The sequence below is a fragment of the Xenopus tropicalis genome, chromosome 8, assembly GCF_000004195.4.
Source record: "Xenopus tropicalis strain Nigerian chromosome 8, UCB_Xtro_10.0, whole genome shotgun sequence".
In the NCBI taxonomy this organism is placed as follows: Eukaryota; Metazoa; Chordata; class Amphibia; order Anura; family Pipidae; genus Xenopus; species Xenopus tropicalis.
Window position 1 is genome coordinate 141,812,122 of NC_030684.2, and position 10,629 is coordinate 141,822,750.

At 53.6% G+C, this 10,629-nt stretch overlaps 1 protein-coding gene across 3 annotated transcripts in view; it reads right to left on the reverse strand.

Moving 5' to 3' along the window:
• The window catches only part of pias3 (protein inhibitor of activated STAT 3), a 26,030-nt gene extending 16,354 nt beyond the window's left edge, over nt 1-9,676 (reverse strand). Inside the window, 1 exon segment of one of the 3 annotated variants that reach the window (NM_001123418.1) lies at nt 9,112-9,270. The gene's annotated coding sequence lies outside the window, so the exon portion shown is untranslated. 3 annotated transcript variants of the gene reach the window in all.
• Between the last annotated feature and the right edge of the window lie 953 nt (nt 9,677-10,629).

The window sequence follows — 10,629 nt, forward strand, 5'->3', positions numbered from 1 at the left end:
ACACACACTGGGGGCACATATCCATTATATACACTGGTAAGTTGGGGGGGCTGCTGGTAAGTTGGGGGGGCTGCTGGTTAGCTGGGGGGGCTGCTGGTTAGCTGGGGGGGCCGCTGGTAAGTTGGGGGGGCTTCTGGTTAGCTGGGGGGCTGCTGCTGGTAAGTTGGGGGGCTGCTGGTTAGCTGGGGGGCCGCTGGTAAGTTGGGGGGGCTGCTGGTAAGTTGGGGGGGCTGCTGGTAAGTTGGGGGGGCTGCTGGTAAGTTGGGGGGGCTGCTGGTTAGCTGGGGGGGCCGCTGGTAAGTTGGGGGCTTCTGGTTAGCTGGGGGGCTGCTGGTAAGTTGGGGGGGCTTCTGGTTAGCTGGGGGGCTGCTGGTAAGCTGGGGGGCTGCTGGTAAGCTGGGGGGCTGCTGATAAGTTGGGGGGGCTGTTGGTAAGTTGGGGGGCTGCTGATAAGTGGGGGGGCTGCTGGTAAGTTGGGGGGCTGCTGGTAAGTTGGGGGGCTGCTGGTAAGTTGGGGGGGCTGCTGGTAAGTTGGGGGGGCTGCTGGTTAGCTGGGGGGCTGCTGGTAAGTTGGGGGGGGCTTCTGGTTAGCTGGGGGGCTGCTGGTAAGTTGGGGGGGCTGCTGGTAAGTGGGGGGGGCTGCTGGTAAGTGGGGGGGGGCTGCTGGTAAGTGGGGGGGCTGCTGGTAAGTTGGGGGGGCTGCTGGTAAGTTGGGGGGCTGCTGGTAAGTTGGGGGGCTGCTGGTAAGTTGGGGGGCTGCTGGTAAGCTGGGGGGGCTGCTGGTAAATTGGGGGGGCTGCTGGTAAGCTGGTAAATTGGGGGGGCTGCTGGTAAATTGGGGGGGGCTGCTGGTAATTGGGGGGCTGCTGGTTAGCTGGGGGGCCGCTGGTTGGCTGGGGGGCTGCTGGTAAGCTGGGGGGGCTGCTGGTAAGCTGGGGGGCTGCTGGTAAGTTGGGGGGCTGCTGGTAAGCTGGGGGGGCTGCTGGTAAATTGGGGGGGCTGCTGGTTAGCTGGGGGGCTGCTGGTAAGCTGGAGGGCTGCTGGTAAGCTGGGGGGCTGCTGGTAAGCTGGGGGGCCGCTGGTTGGCTGGGGGCCGCTTGTTGGCTGGGGGGCTGCTGGTAAGTTGGGAGGGCTGCTGGTAAGCTGGGGGGCTGCTGGTAAGTTGGGGGGCTGCTGGTAAGCTGGGGGGGCTGCTGGTAAATTGGGGGGGCTGCTGGTTAGCTGGGGGGCTGCTGGTAAGCTGGAGGGCTGCTGGTAAGCTGGGGGGGCTGCTGGTAAATTGGGGGGGCTGCCGGTTAGCTTGGGGGGCTGCTGGTAAGCTGGGGGGCTGCTGGTAAGCTGGGGGGCTGCTGGTAAATTGGGGGGGCTGCCGGTTAGCTTGGGGGCTGCTGGTAAGCTGGGGGGGCTGCTGGTAAATTGGGGGGGGCTGCCGGTTAGCTTGGGGGGCTGCTGGTAAGCTGGGGGGCTGCTGGTAAGCTGGGGGGCCGCTGGTTGGCTGGGGGGCCGCTTGTTGGCTGGGGGGCTGCTGGTAAGTTGGGAGGGCTGCTGGTAAGCTGGGGGGCTGCTGGTAAGTTGGGAGGGCTGCTGGTAAGTTGGGGGGCTGCTGGTAAGTTGGGGGGGCTGCTGGTAAGTTGGGGGGGCTGCTGGTAAGTTGGGGGGCTGCTGGTAAGCTGGGGGGCTGCTGGTAAGTTGGGAGGGCTGCTGGTAAGTTGGGGGGCTGCTGTAAGTTGGGGGGGCTGCTGGTAAGTTGGGGGGGCTGCTGGTAAGTTGGGGGGCTGCTGGTAAGCTGGGGGGCCGCTGGTTGGCTGGGGGGCCGCTTGTTGGCTGGGGGGCTGCTGGTAAGCTGGGAGGGCTGCTGGTAAGCTGGGGGGCCGCTGGTAAGTTGGGGGGGCAGCAGTACAATGAGGGCGCTCTATACACACAATGAATATAAGGGCAATATACACAGTATGAGACTGACACAGGGGGGGGAGAGCAGACGGCCCAGCCCACACTTTCCCCCCGGCTGTAGGGCCGATCCGCACGGGGCCCCGGTACCTTAAGTTCCGCTAATTCCGCCATCTTGGGACATGGCTCGGAGAGTGGGAAACCCAGGGAGCGGGGAGAAAGAGCCAACCGGGCGGGGAGCGGAGGGACTGGGAGCCGGGGCTCTAAGGGGGACACGTCTGGGGCCAGAGCGGCTTATTAGCAACGGTGCCTTCCGACCGGTTATACCCTCACCTGCGGGACTGCTGGGCCTCTATACTGGGGGCCTCTATACTGGGGGCCTCTATACTGGGGGCCTCTATACTGGGGGCCCTCTATACTGGGGGCTTCTATACTGGGGGCCTCTATACTGGGGGCCAACCCTGCCCCTTACTGTCACTATACTGGGGCCAACCCTGCCCCTTACTGTCACTATACTGGGGGCCAACCCTGTCCCTTACTGTCACTATACTGGGGGCCAAACCTGCCCCTTACTGTCACTATACTGGGGGCCAAACCTGCCCCTTACTGTCACTATACTGGGGCCAACCCTGCCCCTTACTGTCACTATACTGGGGGCCAAACCTGCCCCTTACTGTCACTATACTGGGGGGCCAAACCTTGCCCCTTACTGTCACTATACTGGGGGCCAACCCTGTCCCTTACTGTCACTATACTGGGGGCCAACCCTGCCCCTTACTGTCACTTACTGGGGGCCAACCCTGCCCCTTACTGTCACTATACTGGGGGCCAAACCTGCCCCTTACTGTCACTATACTGGGCCAACCCTGCCCCTTACTGTCACTATACTGGGGGCCAACCCTGCCCCTTACTGTCACTATACTGGGGGCCAACCCTGCCCCTTACTGTCACTATACTGGGGCCAACCCTGCCCCTTACTGTCACTATACTGGGGGCCAACCCTGCCCCTTACTGTCACTATACTGGGGGCCAACCCTGCCCCTTACTGTCACTATACTGGGGGCCAACCCTGCCCCTTACTGTCACTATACTGGGGCCAAACCTGCCCCTTACTGTCACTATACTGGGGGCCAAACCTGCCCCTTACTGTCACTATACTGGGGCCAAACCCTGCCCCTTACTGTCACTATACTGGGGGGCCAACCCTGTCCCTTACTGTCACTATACTGGGGCCAACCCTGCCCCTTACTGTCACTATACTGGGGCCAACCCTGCCCCTTACTGTCACTATACTGGGGCCAACCCTGCCCCTTACGGTCACTATACTGGGGGCCAACCCTGCCCCTTACTGTCACTATACTGGGGGCCAACCCTGCCCCTTACTGTCACTATACTGTGGGCCCAACCCTGCCCCTTACTGTCACTATACTGGGGGCCAACCCTGCCCCTGTCACTATACTGGGGGCCAACCCTGCCCCTTACTGTCACTATACTGGGGGCCAACCCTGCCCCTTACTGTCACTATACTGGGGGCCAACCCTGCCCCTTACTGTCACTATACTGGGGGCCAACCCTGCCCCTTACTGTCACTATACTGGGGCCAAACCTGCCCCTTACTGTCACTATACTGGGGCCAAACCTGCCCCTTACTGTCACTATACTGGGGGCCAACCCTGTCCCTTACTGTCACTATACTGGGGGCCAACCCTGCCCCTTACTGTCACTATACTGGGGGCCAACCCTGCCCCTTACTGTCACTATACTGGGGGCCAAACCTGCCCCTTACTGTCACTATACTGGGGCCAACCCTGCCCCTTACTGTCACTATACTGGGGGCCAACCCTGCCCCTTACTGTCACTATACTGGGGGCCAACCCTGCCCCTTACTGTCACTATACTGGGGGCCAACCCTGCCCCTTACTGTCACTATACTGGGGGCCAAACCTGCCCCTTACTGTCACTATACTGGGGGCCAAACCTGCCCCTTACTGTCACTATACTGGGGCCAACCCTGCCCCTTACTGTCACTATACTGGGGGCCAACCCTGTCCCTTACTGTCACTATACTGGGGCCAACCCTGCCCCTTACTGTCACTATACTGGGGCCAACCCTGCCCCTTACTGTCACTATACTGGGGCCAACCCTGCCCCTTACGGTCACTATACTGGGGGCCAACCCTGCCCCTTACTGTCACTATACTGGGGGCCAACCCTGCCCCTTACTGTCACTATACTGTGGGCCAACCCTGCCCCTTACTGTCACTATACTGGGGGCCAACCCTGCCCCTGTCACTATACTGGGGGCCAACCCTGCCCCTGTCACTATACTGGGGGCCAACCCTGCCCCTTACTGTCACTATACTGGGGGCCAACCCTGCCCCTTACTGTCACTATACTGGGGGCCAACCCTGCCCCTTACTGTCACTATACTGGGGGCCAACCCTGCCCCTTACTGTCACTATACTGGGGGCCAACCCTGTCCCTTACTGTCACTATACTGGGGGCCAACCCTGCCCCTTACTGTCACTATACTGGGGGCCAACCCTGCCCCCTTACTGTCACTATACTGGGGGCCAACCCTGCCCTTACTGTCACTATACTGGGGGCCAACCCTACCCCTTACTGTCACTATACTGGGGGCCAAACCTGCCCGCTTACTGTCACTATACTGGGGGCCAAACCTGCCCCTTACTGTCACTATACTGGGGGCCAAACCTGCCCCTTACTGTCACTATACTGGTGGCCAAACCTGCCCCTTACTGTCACTATACTGGTGGCCAAACCTGCCCCTTACTGTCACTATACTGGGGGCCAAACCTGCCCCTTACTGTCACTATACTGGGGGCCAAACCTGCCCCTTACTGTCACTATACTGGGGCCAACCCTGCCCCTTACTGTCACTATACTGGGGGCCAAACCTGCCCCTTACTGTCACTATACTGGGGGCCAAACCTGCCCCTTACTGTCACTATACTGGGGGCCAAACCTGTCCCTTACTGTCACTATACTGGGGGCCAAACCTGCCCCTTACTGTCACTATACTGGGGGCCAAACCTGCCCCTTACTGTCACTATACTGGGGGCCAACCCTGTCCCAATCTACAAGCAGAAGGGAGTATGACATGTAAGGGCAGGGGGTGCAAAGGCAATAATTCCATTGAATCCATAAATCCAGCCCACAGTCTGGAACTGCCTACAGACCATTAAATATATTGGGGGTCCCTGCACAGAAGGGTGCAAGTCAGTGCAATTGCATAGCACAGAAGGGTGCAGGTAACAGTAACTATATGAGAGTATGGGCCCGGCCGTAATAAGTAACATGAGGAGACAGTGGCACTGGAGATGCCGATTAGCCGTGCAACATGAGGACAGCAGCGCAGCAGCAGAACAGCAGAACTTGGCAATGAGAAGATGTGAGGGGGGGTCACGGGATAATAATGCTGGGGTTATGGGAGGACACGGACTGACACATTATGGGCTGTAGCACTGATACATCCTACATCTGTGGCCACCAACCGGCAGTTGGCCAACTTCTCCCGTGCCAGGTCAGACGAGACTCGGGGAATGTAGGTCAGTAATGAGCAATTGTTCTGCCAGTAGCCCAGTGGCTAGCAACTGTCACTTGTCCTGCCAACCCAGCATCGTGCAAACACTATGATGTACATTAGCCTGTGGCTGGCAGGGGAGGCTGGGAGTTGTGGGCCAACATTAGCCGGACAGCTGTCAGTCAGATTACATTAGCATGTAGGTATATAGGGCAGCGTGTAGGTACAGGGCAGCGTGTAGGTACAGGGCAGCGTGTAGGTACAGGGCAGCGTGTAGGTACAGGGCAGCGTGTAGGTACAGGGGTATATGGGGTAGCATGTGGGTACGTGGGGTAGCGTGTAGGTATGTATAGTGGCATACAGATATATAGGGTAGCGTGTAGGTATGTATAGTGGATACAGATATATAGGGTAGCATGTAGGTATGTATAGTGGATACAGATATATAGGGTAGCATGTAGGTATGTATAGTGGATACAGATATATAGGGTAGCGTGTAGGTATGTATAGTGGATACAGATATATAGGGTAGCATGTAGGTATGTATAGTGGCATACAGATATACAGGTCCTTTTCAAAAAATTAGCATATTGTGATAAAGTTCATTATTTTCTGTAATGTACTGATAAACATTAGACTTTCATATATTTTAGATTCATTACACACAACTGAAGTAGTCCAAGCCTTTTCTTGTTTTAATATTGATGATTGTGGCATACAGCTCATGAAAACCCAAAATTCCTATCTCAAAAAATTAGCATATCATGAAAAGGTTCTCTAAACGAGCTATTAACCTAATCATCTGAATCAACTAATTAACTCTAAAAACCTGCAAAAGATTCCTGAGGCTTTTAAAAACTCCCAGCCTGGTTCATTACTCAAAACCGCAATCATGGGTAAGCCTGCCGACCTGACTGCTGCCCAGAAGGCCATCATTGACACCCTCAAGCAAGAGGGTAAGACACAGAAAGAAATTTCTGAACAAATAGGCTGTTCCCAGAGTGCTGTATCAAGGCACCTCAGTGGGAAGTCTGTGGGAAGGAAAAAGTGTGGCAGAAAACGCTGCACAACGAGAAGAGGTGACTGGGCCCTGAGGAAGATTGTGGAGAAGGACCGATTCCTGACCTTGGGGGACCTGCGGAAGCAGTGGACTGAGTCTGGAGTAGAAACATCCAGAGTCACCGTGTACAGGCGCGTGCAGGAAATGGGCTACAGGTGCCGCATTCCCCAGGTCAAGCCACTTTTGAACCAGAAACAGCGGCAGAAGCGCCTGACCTGGGCTACAGAGAAGCAGCACTGGACTGTTGCTCAGTGGTCCAAAGTATGTCATTCGGAAATCAAGGTGCCAGAGTCTGGAGGAAGACTGGGGAGAGGGAAATACCAAAATGCCTGAAGTCCAGTGTCAAGTACCCACAGTCAGTGATGGTCTGGGGTGCCATGTCAGCTGCTGGTGTTGGTCCACTGTGTTTTATCAAGGGCAGGGTCAATGCAGCTAGCTATCAGGAGATTTTGGAGCACTTCATGCTTCCATCTGCTGAAAAGCTTTATGGAGATGAAGATTTCATTTTTCAGCACAACCTGGCACCTGCTCACAGTGCCAAAACCACTGGTAAATGGTTTACTGACCATGGTATTACTGTGCTCAATTGGCCTGCCAACTCTCCTGACCTGAACCCCATAGAGAATCTGTGGGATATTGTGAAGAGAAAGTTGAGAGACACAAGAGCCAACACTCTGGATGAGCTTAAGGCCGCTATTGAAGCATCCTGGGCCTCCATAACACCTGAGCAGTGCCACAGGCTGATTGCCTCCATGCCACGCCACATTGAAGCAGTCATTTCTGCAAAAGGATTCCCGACCAAGTATTGAGTGCATAACTGAACATAATTATTTGAAGGTTGACTTTTTTTGTATTAAAAACACTTTTTTTTATTGGTCGGATGAAATATGCTAATTTTTTTAGATAGGAATTTTGGGTTTTCATGAGCTGTATGCCACAATCATCAATATTAAAACAAGAAAAGGCTTGAACTACTTCAGTTGTGTGTAATGAATCTAAAATATATGAAAGTCTAATGTTTATCAGTACATTACAGAAAATAATGAACTTTATCACAATATGCTAATTTTTTGAAAAGGACCTGTATAGGGTAGCATGTAGGTATGTATAGTGGATACAGATATATAGGGTAGCATGTAGGTATGTATAGTGGATACAGATATATAGGGTAGCGTGTAGGTATGTATAGTGGATACAGATATATAGGGTAGCATGTAGGTATGTATAGTGGATACAGATATATAGGGTAGCGTGTAGGTATGTATAGTGGATACAGATATATAGGGTAGCGTGTAGGTATGTATAGTGGATACAGATATATAGGGTAGCATGTAGGTATGTATAGTGGATACAGATATATAGGGTAGCGTGTAGGTATGTATAGTGGATACAGATATATAGGGTAGCGTGTAGGTATGTATAGTGGATACAGATATATAGGGGTAGCATGTAGGTATGTATAGTGGATACAGATATATAGGGTAGCGTGTAGGTATGTATAGTGGATACAGATATATAGGGTAGCATGTAGGTATGTATAGTGGATACAGATATATAGGGTAGCGTGTAGGTATGTATAGTGGATACAGATATATAGGGTAGCGTGTAGGTATGTATAGTGGATACAGATATATAGGGTAGCGTGTAGGTATGTATAGTGGATACAGATATATAGGGTAGCGTGTAGGTATGTATAGTGGCATACAGATATATAGGGTAGCATGTAGGTATGTATAGTGGATACAGATATATAGGGTAGCGTGTAGGTATGTATAGTGGATACAGATATATAGGGTAGCATGTAGGTATGTATAGTGGATACAGATATATAGGGTAGCGTGTAGGTATGTATAGTGGATACAGATATATAGGGTAGCGTGTAGGTATGTATAGTGGATACAGATATATAGGGTAGCGTGTAGGTATGTATAGTGGATACAGATATATAGGGTAGCGTGTAGGTATGTATAGTGGCATACAGATATATAGGGTAGCATGTAGGTATGTATAGTGGATACAGATATATAGGGTAGCGTGTAGGTATGTATAGTGGATACAGGTATATAGGGTAGCGTGTAGGTATGTATAGTGGATACAGATATATAGGGTAGCGTGTAGGTATGTATAGTGGATACAGATATATAGGGTAATATGTATATACAGATATATAAGACGGTAGGTACGGTGGGAGGTAGGTACATATGAGGGCAATGGGGCTATAACAGAAGCTGGGGGTCACATGGTGTGAGGGGGACACAGTGTAACGGATCCCGGTTCCGGAGTGATACAAACCCCGGGATGTACAGCACCGATACAGTTACACACAGCCCCCGGCACACACAGGGTTACAGCCCCCGGCACACACAGGGTTACAGCCCCCGGCACACACAGGGTTACAGCCCCCGGCACACACAGGGTTACAGCCCCCGGCACACACAGGGTTAAGCTGGGCCCCGGGAGGCGCCTTTGTTAGCGAGCGTGCAGCCGCCTGAAATTTAAAGAGCCCGCGTCCGATTCCGCGTCCGATTCCCTCCCCGCTCCCCTAACCGCAAAGCGGCCCGGCGGCTCCCTAGAACTTCCCCTGCGGACGGACACGTTACCCCGCCGGCATTGTACTCACCCACAGCCAGAAGGGCTTCAGTCAGGCGGGGGCTTCCAGCAGTCCCACCCCCCTCTCAGGGCCACACTGCCATCCGCAATGCACGAATAAACCCCCCTACCAACGGGGTGCGGTACCGGGGGAGTCCGGTGTAATATCCCGATTGCTGCCCGACTTTCACTTTACGGGAGTGAGCTTGAATCAGGAAATACACGGCGCGGCCAGGCTGCCCCTAGCGGCCACTCCCGGGACTTTCACTTTACGGGAACCAGCTTGAATCAGGAAATACACGGCGCGGCCAGGCTGCCCCTAGCGGCCACTCCCGGGACTTTCACTTTACGGGAACCAGCTTGAATCAGGAAATACACGGCGCGGCCAGGCTGCCCCTAGCGGCCACTCCCGGGACTTTCACTTTACGGGAACGAGCTTGAATCAGGAAATACACGGCGCGGCCAGGCTGCCCCTAGCGGCCACTCCCGGGACTTTCACTTTACGGGAACCAGCTTGAATCAGGAAATACACGGCGCGGCCAGGCTGCCCCTAGCGGCCACTCCCGGGACTTTCACTTTACGGGAACGAGCTTGAATCAGGAAATACACGGCGCGGCCAGTCTGCCCCTAGCGGCCACTGCCGGGATTGCAGGGGGCTGGAACTCTAGAATTTATTGTTGAAAACTTGACTTTTATACCAACCCAAAGGGATGTGAGTAAATAGTCATTTATTCTCCCAGGGGCAGGAATGTAGTTGAACTAATCTCTCTCCCAGCTTGGAACTGCCACAAGGTGCTGGGAGTATAACTAGACATGTAGGCTGCAGGGAGTTGCTGGGTGAGTTTGTGCCCATGGGGCTGTTGGGCCCTGGGTACTAGGAATGGGGGGTCTGTATTGGTCAGAAATCTATTAACCCCCCGAACCCTTCTGATAGCGGCCATACTGGGGCTGATAACTTGCCCCTCGGTACCCAGTTGGCAATGTGTGGGGCCCTCCGGGTGGCCTGTGTGACCAGTATTGATTCTGTTAATGCCTTTAAGATTCTGTTAATGCCTTTAAGATTCTGTTAATGCCTTTAAGAGGGGCCTGGATGAGTTCTTGATCAATCAGAATATCCAAGGCTATTGTGATACTAATATCTACAGTTAGTATTAGTGGTTGTATTTATAGTTTATGTATGTGAGTATAGATTGGTAGGTGTGGGTTAGGTGTGCTGGGTTTACTTGGATGGGTTGAACTTGATGGACACAGGTCTTTTTTCAACCCTATGTAACTATGTAACTATGTAACTATGTAACTATGTAACTATGTATGTGGCTGATAATAAGATCAACTGGGGCCACATGAGTCTCAGTGGGTCTCCCTAGGACCCAATACAATCCCATCAGTGCATCATTGGGCAAATTGGGCAAAGATCTGCTCATTCAGCCGCACCAGCAGCTCTTACACCTCCTGCCCAGCCTAAAGCCGCACACCCCGATGGGCACCCCGACCAATATCTGGCCTATGATTGGTTAGATCTCGATCTCACGGGTTTGATTTTCCATTG